The 13,753-nt window shown below is 36.7% G+C and overlaps 1 pseudogene; it reads left to right on the forward strand.

The window, feature by feature from the left end:
- Nucleotides 1-159: 159 nt before the first annotated feature.
- Nucleotides 160-2,713, forward strand: LOC149183385 (sugar carrier protein A-like; annotated as a pseudogene).
- The last annotated feature ends 11,040 nt before the right edge of the window (nucleotides 2,714-13,753 follow it).

The following is a 13,753-nucleotide window of genomic DNA, read 5'->3' on the forward strand; positions in this document are numbered from 1 at the left end:
TTTTGTTAGACGATTGAAGTAAAATCAGCCATTCAATTTAATAAGAAATATTTTAAAAGCCGTTCAATTTAATAAGAAATATTTTAAAACATTAAAAAAACCGTTATCGAACCCGTCATGACGCGTGGATATCTACGTTTGATGTAGAGGAGGGCGGGGATGTTGAGGAGGGCGCAGGCGGAGTCGCTCCAGAGGAGGGTGGGGACCTGCAGAGAAGCGTTCGTGCAGGGCTTGAGAATGAAATCGCCCTTGCTCTCCCAGCGAGGGAAATACCATAAGATTATCGGTCTGTAATGAGAATAACAAGTCTGTTTCTTGTCCGGTAAAGCTGTTTCAGACCCGATCATGTGTGTGGTGTTGATGGCATTACATATTGGTGTCGGTGTTTAGATGCTCAGTGCGTCGGCATAGAAGTGGCCGAGATCGGTTTCTGTGAAGTGGGCAATAGAGGAAGCGGCCTTTTGTCTGGGCATCTCTTTTACTGGTACATATAGTGTGGTTAATTTTGTTAGGATTCATTGTCCTCACTGGAGTCCCTTGAATTAGTGACTGTTAGGGTTAGGGTTATTTGGGTTTCTATGATGTCTCGATCGCTATTTTGCTCTCTATTTCTTGCCCGGTAAGCTGTTTCAGACCCGATCCAGTGTGTGGTGTTGATGGCATTATATATTGGTGTGGGTGTGCAGATGCTCAGTGCGCCTTTCTCTGGGTTTGGCTGCAGTTCCTGCACTTTTCATGACAATTGGAGGGATCCTCCTTCCCGAGACTCCCAACAGTCTGATAGAACGCTGGCATCTAGAGAAAGGTCGCGTTATCCTGGAGAAGACCAAGGGCACCAAGCATGTAGATGCAGAGTATGAGGATATGCTGGATGCATGTGCATTCGCTAACGCCATCGAACATCCATTCAGGAATATTTTGGAGAGGAGGAATTGGCCATAGCTAGTGATGCCCATCTGCCTGCCCATGTTTCAGATCTTGATTGGAATCAATTCCATATTGTTCTATGCCCCTGTTCTTTTCGACAGTTTGGGCTTTGGTTCAAATGCTTCCCTGTATTCGTCTCTTTTAACCGGAGCTGTTCTTCTACTTTCCACCCTGGTATCAATTGCAACTGTTGACAGGTTGGGCCGCAGAACCTTGTTTTCTGGTGGTGGTATTCTGATGATATCATGTCAGGTAAGAGCAAAGCTGACACACGGCAGACCTTTTTTAATTTTGTTGCATCTTGTTTTCAAGCATGTCAGCATACATCCTCAATGTATGTGGCTTTTCAAATGGTGAAACCCAGGGTTATTAGACACCCATGTTTTCACCATAGCTAGGGATGCCCCCATGAAGGAAAACTATATTTTTGGAGGATTCCTGTGTTTCAACTCTAGGAGCCAAATACACTTGATGATTTTTAATCGAATATTAGTTCAAAATAAGGCTTGAACTGTGGGAAGTGCATCAGTCCCTTACTTTTACACCAGGGAAACAAAGCTCCCGATATTATGCTTTCCCTTTTAGGGGTTGGTTGAAACCATTGTTGCTATCTGTGCTTGAGTGCTTTTGTGGTGTGTTCCACTTACATTTGCAGAGTTGAATCAGAATCCTGAGTTTTGCCTATATGATCCGAGTAAGTGAGAGGAAAGCTAGAATAAATATGCTACAATTGTATTCCTGGTTTCTTTTATTCGTCATGGAAGCCTGTATGACTTCTTAAAAGGATAGGAATTGCTATAAGTGTTAGGGGGAAATTGGTTGTAAAATCTCTCTAATTAAATTAGTAGTTGTGACCACATCCACTAAGTAGCTTGTAAAGAGGGATTTTGTAGTGACTCCAAGTTCATATGCCATGCCATGTGTAACAGGGACAAGCGAACCTGTTTTCAAAGCTCCAGATTCCAAACCCCTTATTTAATCCCAACAACTGGTTGCACTGGGAAGAAAAGCCCTCGAATTACTATTGTCTATTTAAGAAAAGTTTAGTAGCAGCTTATGGAAAGTTTTTTTTGCCTTTCTTTTTGGGTTGCTTCCTGTTGGACCTGTCAGTAAGAATATTGTCATATCTTTTGACAGGTTGCTGTTGGCATAATCTTGAGTGTAAAGTTCGAAGGAAACAAACAACTATCGAAAGGATTCTCAGCATTGGTGGTAACAGTTATCTGTTTATTTGTGGCTAGATTTGGGTGGTCATGGGGTTCTCTTGGATGGACTGTGCCAAGTGAAATTTTCCCACTAGAAACCCGTTCTACTGGACAGGCCATAACTATCTCTATGAACTTTCTTTTCACATTTGCAATTGCACAGGCCTTCCAATCTCTTTTATGTACTTTTAAGTATGGGATTTTCCTATTCTTTGCAGGCTAGATCTGTATCATGATTGTCTTTGTATACCTCTTCTTGCCAGAAACTAAGGGTGTACCCATTGAAGAAATGATTTTTCAATGGAGAAAACATTGGTTTTGGAAGAATATAGTTCCACCTGTGGATGAGGGGGCACAGACTTTGAAGGAACCGGATCTGTGATTGATGTAAAGACTAATTTAGGTTGTATCTTTGTATACCTCTTCTTGCCAGAAACTAAGGGTGTAACTAAGGGTGTACCCATCGAAGAAATGATTTTTCAATGGAGAAAGCATTGGTTTTGGAAGAATATAGTTCCACCCGTGGATGAGGCGGCACAGACTTTGAAGCAACCACATCTGTGATTGATGTAAAGACTAATTTAGGTTTTGTGATTGATGTAAAGAGTAATTTAGTTTATGAGTTTGCTCCACTCTTTATTGTAACTTGCAAGTGTATGTGTATTTAAGTAGGATTTATCTTCACATATATAGAAGGGTATATGTACAGGGTTTCCATACATGGATATATAATGAATCGCATAGAGATTGTTTCCTCCGCACATGTAAAAAGCACTCCCATATATGTGTATGCACATATAAGTAGTTTCTCACGGATATGTAAAAAAACACTCATGCACTTCCACTCGTATATAGAGGTGTTTGACACATATATAGAAGCTTCATGTCGTTTCATATAAATGCATATGCAGAAAGTGATTTAATATAAGAATATATACAGAAGTCATACACAGAAATGTACATAGGTATGTAATTTTGTATATATAAGTTTCTATATGTATGTGGATATATGGAATTTATTTTGTATATATAGTTGTAGTCCAGTTAGCCTACCTAGCTTCTATATTTGTTTTCTATGGAAAACTTCTCATGATTCACCCCTCTTCCCTAGAATATCAAAATAGAGGGCAGCTCAACTGCCAGCCACCACAGCTGGTAACCCTGAGGGACGCTACTGTATTTGATCATGTGACTTATGGCTTATCCTATCTGCAATAATACTTGGGCAGGTGGCTCAAAATGATTGAGCTGACCCTTGGGGCTCTTTTTAGGTGTTCAGATTTTTAATTCAACTGATTGAGCAATCCCCTAGCGCTGCTTTAACTTTTAATTGTTTCTCGTTGCTTAGGTGTTAAATTTTTTTAGCCTCTTGTTTCTCATTTTCTTCCATCCTTTAAGCTTGTTTAGCTTGACTTTTTATCTTTGGTGTTGGTTTGGGTTTTATTTCATTTTAGCCAACACAGTTTTCTCCACTGTATTTGTAAGTGGGCCCTTGATTGATGGTGTGAAACGTCAACTCAGTTGATAAAAACACAAATATTCCAGAATTCTCTTCTACTAATGACTTATACTGTAAAATCTGTAAAGAGCAAACACACTAAACCTAATTTTACTGAGGCCTGCAAATTCTAATAAATAACAAACGATAGCACTGAACTACCATTATACATTGTGCATTCTAATTAGTGTATACATTTCAAGGTGTTACTTTAGACTCCCTTGACCTGCTATATAGAAAAACACCTATGCTACAAACTGTGTTTAATTCCATGGATCTGCTATATAGATGATATTTTGATTCAATATGTTTGGATTATATTGAATTTCTAGGTTATGTTGGACTTTAATTGTAATTTAGTGGCTCAAATTTTCTCAACAGTCACATGTGAACCATATGGATTGTTATTATTACAAAATTTTGAATGATTGATTGGATTTTATTATATAAATAATTAAGAGAAACGAAGAACAATAATTTGTATAATTTTGATTAAAGATTTATTTTATTTTGGGTTGTTTTTCTACAAACGTGTAGATAATCCTTGTATTTCTCTCCAATATCCGCCAATAAATTTACACACCAGAAAAAAAAATGGAAGCTATAAAATCCAAGGTGAGCTGTTCTTAGTTGGAGGTCGGCCAAACAACATAAGCAAGAGACATTCATCAATCCTTCTCCAGACAAGTATTTATGTGTACAAAAAATAGAGCATCTGAGAGTATATTCTTAATTAGTATTGGGTTTGGTTTCTTGGTTGATTTTAACAGGAAAGGATGTCATTTGTATTAAAAAATGGCTGTGGCCAAGCCATATAGTAAGATAACAAAACAAAAATAATGGTATGACAATTGTCTTTCAAAAAGACTCAAAATTTAAAAATCGTCGTCTATTCTTAGCTTACTGGAGGTATAGATGTAAAGCCAACAGGTACAATGTATAGCATACTGAAGTGGTAAGAAAACTACTTTGCAATAAATAATAAAAACCTGAACTTAAATGAAATCATGTCTGCGAAGGGCTTCTTGCTTGATGGCTACTGGAAGATTGAATTCCAGAGCTGTATTTCTGATCTCCATGTCACTGAGAAGTTTGCTGAACAGTTCCCTCATCTTTCACTACAATACAAACCAAGCCAATGGATGCCTTTTGAGGGATGACCCTAGAATGTGAAGTGTCTTCAATTAAGTGTGAGCTTCTGGCTAGGCCTAGAGCCAGCTCATAGAGTGTCATACAGTTTGCTTCCACCTTCTGTATTTGCTTACTTTGACATGTCAATTTCCCAAAAATCTCTGTGTCAATTTTCTATCTGCAAATACAAGAATAGCCAGTCTGTTGTTGAAGTATGAAAGGGCTACTTGCGTATCTCAACTTGGTGATCATTTATGATCTGGGCTCTTCACACATCTGAGGAGTCCCAAAGAGTACACCGACCCAAATGATCGTGTCCCACCTTTCTTTTCTAGATCTCCCCAGTAGATATTGTGCCACCTGCTGAGAAGAGAACCTTCACTTAAATCAATTCAATTTTCCACAGGACAGCTTACCTGTTGAATTTTGGTAGTTCTCTTAACTCGATAATTGTTTGTTATGATTTTACACTCAGGTTGATATTTTCTTTTATTTATTATGCAACATAAAACAATTATACAGAGAAGTACAACAGAAAAACATGAAGAGACAGCCACACAAGAAGTTACACGGGAAATCCACACTCCAAGGGGAGAAACCCAGCAATCCTTTCATTATGGAATCATGTCAACCAGACATCAAGTCATATACAAACCAACCAGTAATGTAGCTAAGATAACCAACCTCCAAGCGCCAAGTTAACCCTCGAGCATACCAAGACAAAATGCTTCCAAATCTGTCCACAAAAGAGGTCTGCTTCAGCTCTCCAAAAGCCGAATTTTGCCTTCTGCCTCAGCCTCGGATTATGCCACAGAGCTTAGCACTATATTTGAAAAGAAAAGCCTCCAACTTCACATGATTCCACTTCTCATTATTTCACAGAGTAATATGCCTCAGAATTCACACTTACTTCCATAGGAACGAGCCACAAAACCCAGAGAATTATGCCTCAGGCTTTGTCTTCTACTTGACCTTCCAAGTCTCCTTGAGCAAGGGCAGATCAGAGATATGTTCTACTTCTTTTTTTGGCCTCTTAGATCAGAAATATGTGTGTGATATGTATCAAATGAGGAATGCGAGAGGGCTATATGTATAGTATCCAAGCCTTGCGAAAGGGTGCCACTTAAGCTGAGCAGACATGAGGGTTAGGAGGGCCGACTTGGCAACTTGGTAGGGTAAATGACACTTAACAAAATTCAATTTTCTTCCTTTGAAAGTGTCACGATAAACATGCCCTTCTATATTTTTGTTTTGACCAATACAAAGCATGAAGAACATGCTTGTCAATTATAATATTAATTATTCAAAAGTAACATCAATAAAATAATATTATACATTCTCCAACATTACCTAATCCAACTTTGGACTGCAAAATCTGAAAACAAAGAGCAAATGATACTTAAAAGCAACCATGTCCTACCACAGACGAAGGAACCAAATACCAGAGAAACCCAAAACCATGCCACAAAGAACACATGGATACAAGGTCCAGTTGATCATTGACTAGTGATCGACTTCTCCAGAGATTGAGAATCCCACCCTCAGCCTTCTAATCCATCACTCGGAATTGATATACTTCACCATGCGTCAGAGTAAATGACAGGTTACCAGATACTGGGAGGGATTTAGTGCCCATTCTTTCACCATAATGATTCTCCTCCACTTCTCTTGAATATGCGTGTTTCCTTCATTCTTATGATATATTGTGTATTTTGAATGTTAAAGGAAGACATGAAATAGTTAGAGCCCGCCCATTTATGCATAACTTTCCATTGTCCATCAAAGTTACTTCATTTTCCTAAATGTCTAAACTTGGTAGAATTCTATTTTTTTGAAGCTCCTTGCTGGCACTTGAGCACTACGAACGAGTCTACCTAGACACATATCTCAAGGGCTTGGTTGGTTTTGAATATGCTGAACTATAACCGTAGATTCCCCAAGTACTTTAAGTCAATTTATTTCTCTCAGCTTGGGAATTTTCAACCCTTGAAACAATGGCACGCCTCTACCTGATGTTTGGTGGATTCTCCTAAAACCGTTTCTTAAACTTAGTTCTTGATTTCCTTTGGGATCAAGGAGGATCCCTACTACACCTGCCACCTCAGAGTTTGGTTTCTTCCTCAAAGTTTGGTTTCTTAGTTTTAGTTTATATTTTTACTTAATTTTTTTTTTAAGTTTAGCCTTTATTCCTTTAGCTTCTATATTTGTTTTCTATGGAAAACTTCTCATGATTGCCCCACCTTCCCTAGAATATCAAAATAGAGGGCAGCTCAACTGCCAGCCACCACAGTTGGTAACCCTGAGGGACCCTACTGTATTTTACCATATGACTTATGGCTTATCCTATCTACAACAATACTTGGGCAGGTGGTTCAAATGATTGAGCTGACCCTTCGGGCTCTTTTTAGGTGTTCAGATTTTTAGTTCAACTGATTGAGCAATCCCCTGGCACTGCTCTAACTTTTAATTGTTTCTTGTTGTTTAGGTGTTAAACTTTTTTAGCTTCTTGTTTCTCATTTTCTTCCTTCCTTTCAGCTTGTTTAGCTTGACTTTTTATCTTTTGTGTTGGTTTGGGTTTTCTTTCATTTTAGCCAACATAGTTTTATCCACTATATTTGTAAGTGGGCCCTTGATTGGTGGTGTAAAACGTCAACTCAGTTGGTAAAAACGCAAATATTCCAAAATTCTCTTCTACTAATGACTTGCACTGTAAAATCTGTAAAGAGAAAACACACTAATCCTAATTTTACTGGCGCCTGCAAATTCTAATAAATAGGAGAGTGTCTCCTATATATGCTAATCTCACAATCAACCCATGTACCATTTACTTCCACAAATGATCCTTTACATTGCCTAAAGGGTCGTAACAGTTGATTTTAAGAGGAAAGGATATCATTTGTATTACAAAATGGCTGTGGCCAAGCCATACAGTAAGATAACAAAACAAAAATAATGGTATGACAATTGTCTTTCAAAAAGATTCAAAATTTAAAATTTGCTGTCTATTCTTACCTTTCTGGAGGTATAGATGTAAAGCCAACAGGTACAATGTCTAGCATACTGAACTGGTAAAAAAACTACTTTGCAATAAATAATAAAAAGCTGAACCTAAATGAAATCATGTCTGCCAAGTGTTTCTTTCTTGATGGCTGCCGGAAGATTGAATTCCAGAGCTGTATTTCTGATCTCCGTGTCATAAGAAGTTGCTGAACAGTTCCCTCATTTTTCACTACAATACAAAACAAGCCAATGGATGCCTTTTGAGGGATGACCCTAGAATGTGTAGTGTCTTCATTTAAGTGTGAGCTTCTGGCTAAGACTAGAGCCAGCTCATAGAGTATCATAAAGTTTGCTTCCACCTTCTGTATTTGCTTACTTTGACATGTCAATTTCCCAGAAATCTCTGCGTGATTTTTCTATCTGCACATAGAAGAATAGCCAGTCTGCTGTTGAAGTATGAAAGGGCTACTTGCGTATCTCAACTTGGTGATTATTTATTATCTGGGCTCTTCAAAGGTCTGAGGACTCGCAAAGAATACACCGAGACAAATGATCGTGTCCCACCTTTCTTTTCTAGATCTCCCCAACAGATATTGTGTTACCTGCTGAGAAGAGGACCTTCACTTAAATCAATTCAATTTTCCACAGGACAGCTTACCTATTGAATTTTTTGTAGTTCTCTTAACTCGATAATTGTTTGTTATGATTTTATACTCAGGTTGATATTTTCTCTTATTTATTATGCAACATAAAACAATTATACAGAGAAGTACAACATAAAAACATGAAGAGACAGCCACACAAGAAATTACACGGGAAAACACCACTCCAAGGGGAGAAACCCAGCAATCCTTTCGTTATGGAATCAAGTCAACAAGACATCAAGTCATATACAAACCAACCAGTAATGTAGCTAAGATAACCAACCTCCAAGTGCCAACTCAACCCTCGAGCATACCAAGAGAAAATGCTTCCAAATCTGTCCATAAAGGAGGTCTACTTCAGTTCTCCAAAAGCAGAATTTTTCCTTCTGCCTCAGCCTGAGATTATGCCACAAACCTTAGCACTATATTTCAAAATAAAAGCCTCAAACTTCACATGGTTCCACTTCTCATTATTTCACTTAGACTTCACACTTACTTCCACAAGAAGGAGCCACAATACCCCAGAGAATTATGCCTCAGGCTTTGTCTTCTACTTGACCTTGCAAGTCTCCTTGAGCAAGGGCAGATTAGAGATATGTTTTACTTCTGATTTCAGCCTCTGAGATCAGAAATATATGTGTGTGAGATGTATCAAATGAGGAATGCGAGAGGGCTATATGTATAGTCTCCAAACCATGCAAAAGGGTGCCACTTAAGCTGAGCCAACATGAGGGTTAGGAGGGCCTACTTGGCCACTTGGCAGGGTAAATGACACTTAACAAAATTCAATTTTATTCCTTTGAAAGGGTCACGATGAACATGCCTTTCTATATTTTTCTTTTTACCAATACAAAGCATGAAGAACATGCTTGTCAATAATAATTTTAATTATTCAAAAGTAACATCAAAAAAATAATATTATGAATACTGAACATAGCTACATTCTCCAACATTACTCAATCCAACTTTGGACTGCAAAATCTGAAAACACAGAGCCAAATGATACTTAAGAGCAACCATGTCCCGCCACAGACGGAGGAACCAAATACCAGAGAAAACCAAACCATGCCACAAAGAACACATGGATACAAGGTCAGTTGATCATTGACTAGTGATCGACTTCTCCAGAGATTGAGAATCCCACCCTCGGCCTTTAATCCATCACTTGGAATTGATAAACTTCACCATGCGTTAGAGTAAATGACAGGTTACCAGACACTGGGAGGGCTTTAGTGCCCATTCTTTCACCATAATGATTCTCCTCCACTTCTCTTGAATATGCGTGTTTCCTTCATTCTTATGATATATTGTGTATTTTGAATGTTAAAGGAAGATGTGAAATAGTTGGAGCCTGCCCATTTATGCATAACTTTCCATTGTCCATCAAAGTTACTTCATTTTCCTGAAGGTCTAAACTTGGTAGAATTCTATTTTTTTGAAGCTCCTTGCTGGCATTTGAGCACTATGAATGAGTCTACCTAGACACATATCTCGAGGGCTTGATTGGTTTTGTGTATGCTGAACTATAACCGTAGAGTCCCCAAGTACTGTAAGTCAATTTATTTCTTTTGGATTGGGAATTTTCAACCCTTGAAACATTGGCATGGGAATTTTCAACCCTTGAAACAATGGCACACCTCTGCTTGATGTTTGGTGGATTCTCCTAAACCCCTTTCTTAAACTTAGTTCTTGATTTCCTCTGTGATCAAGGACGATCCCTACTACACCTGCCACCTTAGAGTTTGGTTTCTTAGTTTTAGTTTATATTTTTACTTAATTTGTTTTTTAAGTTAAGCCTTTATTCCTTTAGCTTCTATATTTGTTTTCTATCTAAAACTTCTCATGATTCCCCCCTCTTCCCTAGAATATCAAAATAGAGGGCAAATCAACTGTCAGCCACCACAGCTGGTAACCCTGAGGGACTCTACTGTATTTGATCATGTGACTTATGGCTTATCCTATCTGCAACAATACTTGGGCAGGTGGTTCAAATGATTGAGCTGACCCTTGGGGCTCTTTTTAGGTGTTCAGATTTTTGGTTCAATTAATTGAGCAATCCCCTAGCGCTGCTCTAACTTTTAGTTGTTTCTTGTTGCAAAGGTGTTAAATTTTTTTAGCTTCTTGTTTATGATTTTCTTCCTTCCTTTAAGCTTGTTTAGCTTGACTTTTTATCTTTGGTGTTGGTTTAGGTTTTCTTTCATTTTAGCCAACATAGTTTTCTCCACTATATTTGTAAGTGGGCCCTTGATTGGTGGTGTGAAACATCAACTCAGTTGGTAAAAACGCAAATATTCCAGAATTCTCTTCTACTAATGACTTACACTGTAAAATCTGTAAAGAGCAAACACACTAATCTTAATTTTACTGGCGCCTGCAAATTCTAATATACAGAAGAGTGTCTCCTATATATACTAATCTCACAATCAATCCACGTACCATTTACTTCCACAAATGATCCTTTACATTGGCTAAAGGGTCGTAACAGTTGATCAATGTTTACTCATTCAAGACTTTAACAAATGATAGCATTGAACTACCATTATACATTGTGCATTCTAATTAGTCTATACATTTCAAGGTGTTTCTTAGACTCCCTTGACCTGCTATATAGAAAAACACCTATGCTACAAAGTGCGTTTAATTTCCATGGAACTGCTATATAGATGATATTTGGATTCAATATGTTTGGATTATATTGAATTTCTAGGTTATGTTGGACTTAAATTGTAATTTAGTGGCTCAAATTTTCTCAACAGTCACATGTGAACCATATGGATTGTTATTATTACAAAATTTTGAATGATTGATTGGATCTTATTATATAAATAATTGAGAGAAACGAAGAATAATAATTTGTATGATTTGATTAAGGATTTATTTTATTTTGGGCAATTTATTGACTAGGTTTAGTTTGAATGATTAAATTATTATAATATTTATTATTTTGAACCAAAATACAATTCTTTCAATGTAACATTTCTATCGGCCTCTCTTGGCACCTTTTGGGGCAATTGCTAGTTTATCTCCAGATGTAGGAATCACGTGCACAGGCACTTTCGCAGTTTTCACCACAAATTTGTTCTATGTGGGTGTATTCAAAATTTGACAGGAGAACTAATTTATGATGCAGTGGTTGATTTTAAGGTTTCTTGGCTGCCTTGCGTGCTTGTCGAGTCTTGCTTTCAGTAGAACTTGAATTGGGTGAAATAGTAACAGGTTTTTTAATTTTATCACAGTCTGGCCGTTTCAATTACAAGTTTGATAAGAGGAAGGTTGGATCTACACATGTGGACTCAATCTCACTTCAATATCTTTCTTTAAAATCTACAACAGCCACTGCAAAGATATGTGAGTGCAGTGTGAGATATTGTCTATTCTGGATTATGCTATTGATTGGATCTTTCAGGTCTAGAGATAAGGGGTCTACAGCACTGGTGTGGCCTTATATGCCCTGGAAGATCACATGCCCAGAGTGGATGATTCAGAGAAGGATCTGAAGTGGAAGGGTTTGTAGAAGTCTTACTCGAGTATGTGGCTGGTTCAGAGTGGATAGTTTCTCTAGCACTTTGGTCGCTAGAATGGTAATAAGAGATTATATGTGGACAATAATGTAACTCATTTTTCTTCCAATAAGTTTCAAACCCGAAGATAAATGATAAGAAAATGAGTTTTAGCTTATTGTACAAAGCAGCTAGACTTTGAATGAAATTTACAGTTTATTTATATAAATTTTGTGCATCATCCTCCAATTCATATATATTATGTATTATGAGTTATGTACCATTTTCATTTGAAGCTGAGATAAATGAATCAAAAGCATTAACAAATATCTGAGAGAATGTGAATATACTATAATGCCTCTAACGCATATCTATCTGCAACAAAACATGAAAACAAGACAAAATAAAAGAGTCCAGAAATCCTGGGCATTACCTAACACTAATCTAACCCTAACATACTTCTATAGGTTTATAATGATCTGGAGTTTTCCAATACTTGTGGGCTTTTCAATAATTTTTATTTAAATTGCTCTATATTAATCAAAAATATTTTTATTTCCTCATTATAGAGGAGCTTTCTATCATAACTTTTTGATTGGTATGAACCATATTTTATCTAGATGCTCTGTTATCTACAGTTATTACAACTTAGCAGCAAGGTATTATATTAGGACTTTATTATGTTTGTGCTTATGATGGTCTAACTGTTTCCTTACATATTAGGTGCTCAGTTCTGGTTTGGGTTCACTGATTTGGTCAGATACCAAGTTATTGTTAGTCTTTGCTGGGCTAATAGATTACAAGAATTTACAATTAGTTTAATAGGAGCTCAGTTGGAGTTTAGAGTTAGACTAAAATCATTATGATCATTTTTTAAAATTTCGATTGTTATTTTGTTTGTCTGCAATTTGGGTTTGTTTTGATACAGTGAACTTACCTATTTGTTTCTTAAGGAACATATCATTAGCTAAGTGTTAATGCATTTAAAAGATTGTATTGCAATTCTGTGAAATTTCTTTTATGTTTTCTCCTTTTTCTTTTTCTAGTTTCAATTTCCAGCTTTTAAAGTTGAAATGAGCTCTAGCCTACAATGCTATGTATTCATAAACATGTTTATTTACGATAAGACCTTTATCTCTGACAAAGCTTTTTCTAAATTAATATATTGCTAGCATTTGTTATCTATAATTCTCATAGCAAAATTTGTGAGCATTCAAGTTTTCTGTCTAAATTAATAGATTGCTAGCATTTGTTATCTATAATTCTCATAGCAAAATTTGTGAGCATTCAAGTTTTCTGTAAATTTCAAACATCAGCCAGAAGAAGCAAGAATTGAAGCTTTGGTAAATCTCAAGACTTCCAATGCTGAAGCTGCAGCCAAAAATCTTAAGGTATAGGGAGTGTGCCTATAAATATTGGTACACATTTAAGAATATTTCAATAATTCTGGTTGTTTACAACATTTAGAAAAAGTGAATAGATATGTTGATATTTAGGTCATTGACATAACGCACACAGTGCATGGATAATGAATTTCCGCATTTTATCCCTTACGGCGTTTCCTTTGCAACATCTGGTGCAAATGCTAGTTAAGTGATTTAGGAGACGAAGTTGTTTCATCAATAAGCCAGATTTAGAGCTATATATTAACAAAGATGTAAATCACCGATAGAGCTGAATTTCAGAACATATTACTTCAGGATTAAAGATAAAAAGAAGGTGAGTTTGAATTTTGAAATTTCCAAGCTTTATTTATATTTTTATTATTAGTACTTTTATTTACTATTATTTATTAGACAATTACTATTAAATATACAAATAAGAAACTATTAAACAATTACTTTATTT

The sequence above is a fragment of the Pinus tabuliformis genome, chromosome 3_2 (genome assembly GCF_031772625.1).
Source record: "Pinus tabuliformis cultivar Carrire ecotype Pingquan chromosome 3_2, CPIR1, whole genome shotgun sequence".
Lineage (NCBI taxonomy): Eukaryota > Viridiplantae > Streptophyta > Pinopsida > Pinales > Pinaceae > Pinus > Pinus tabuliformis.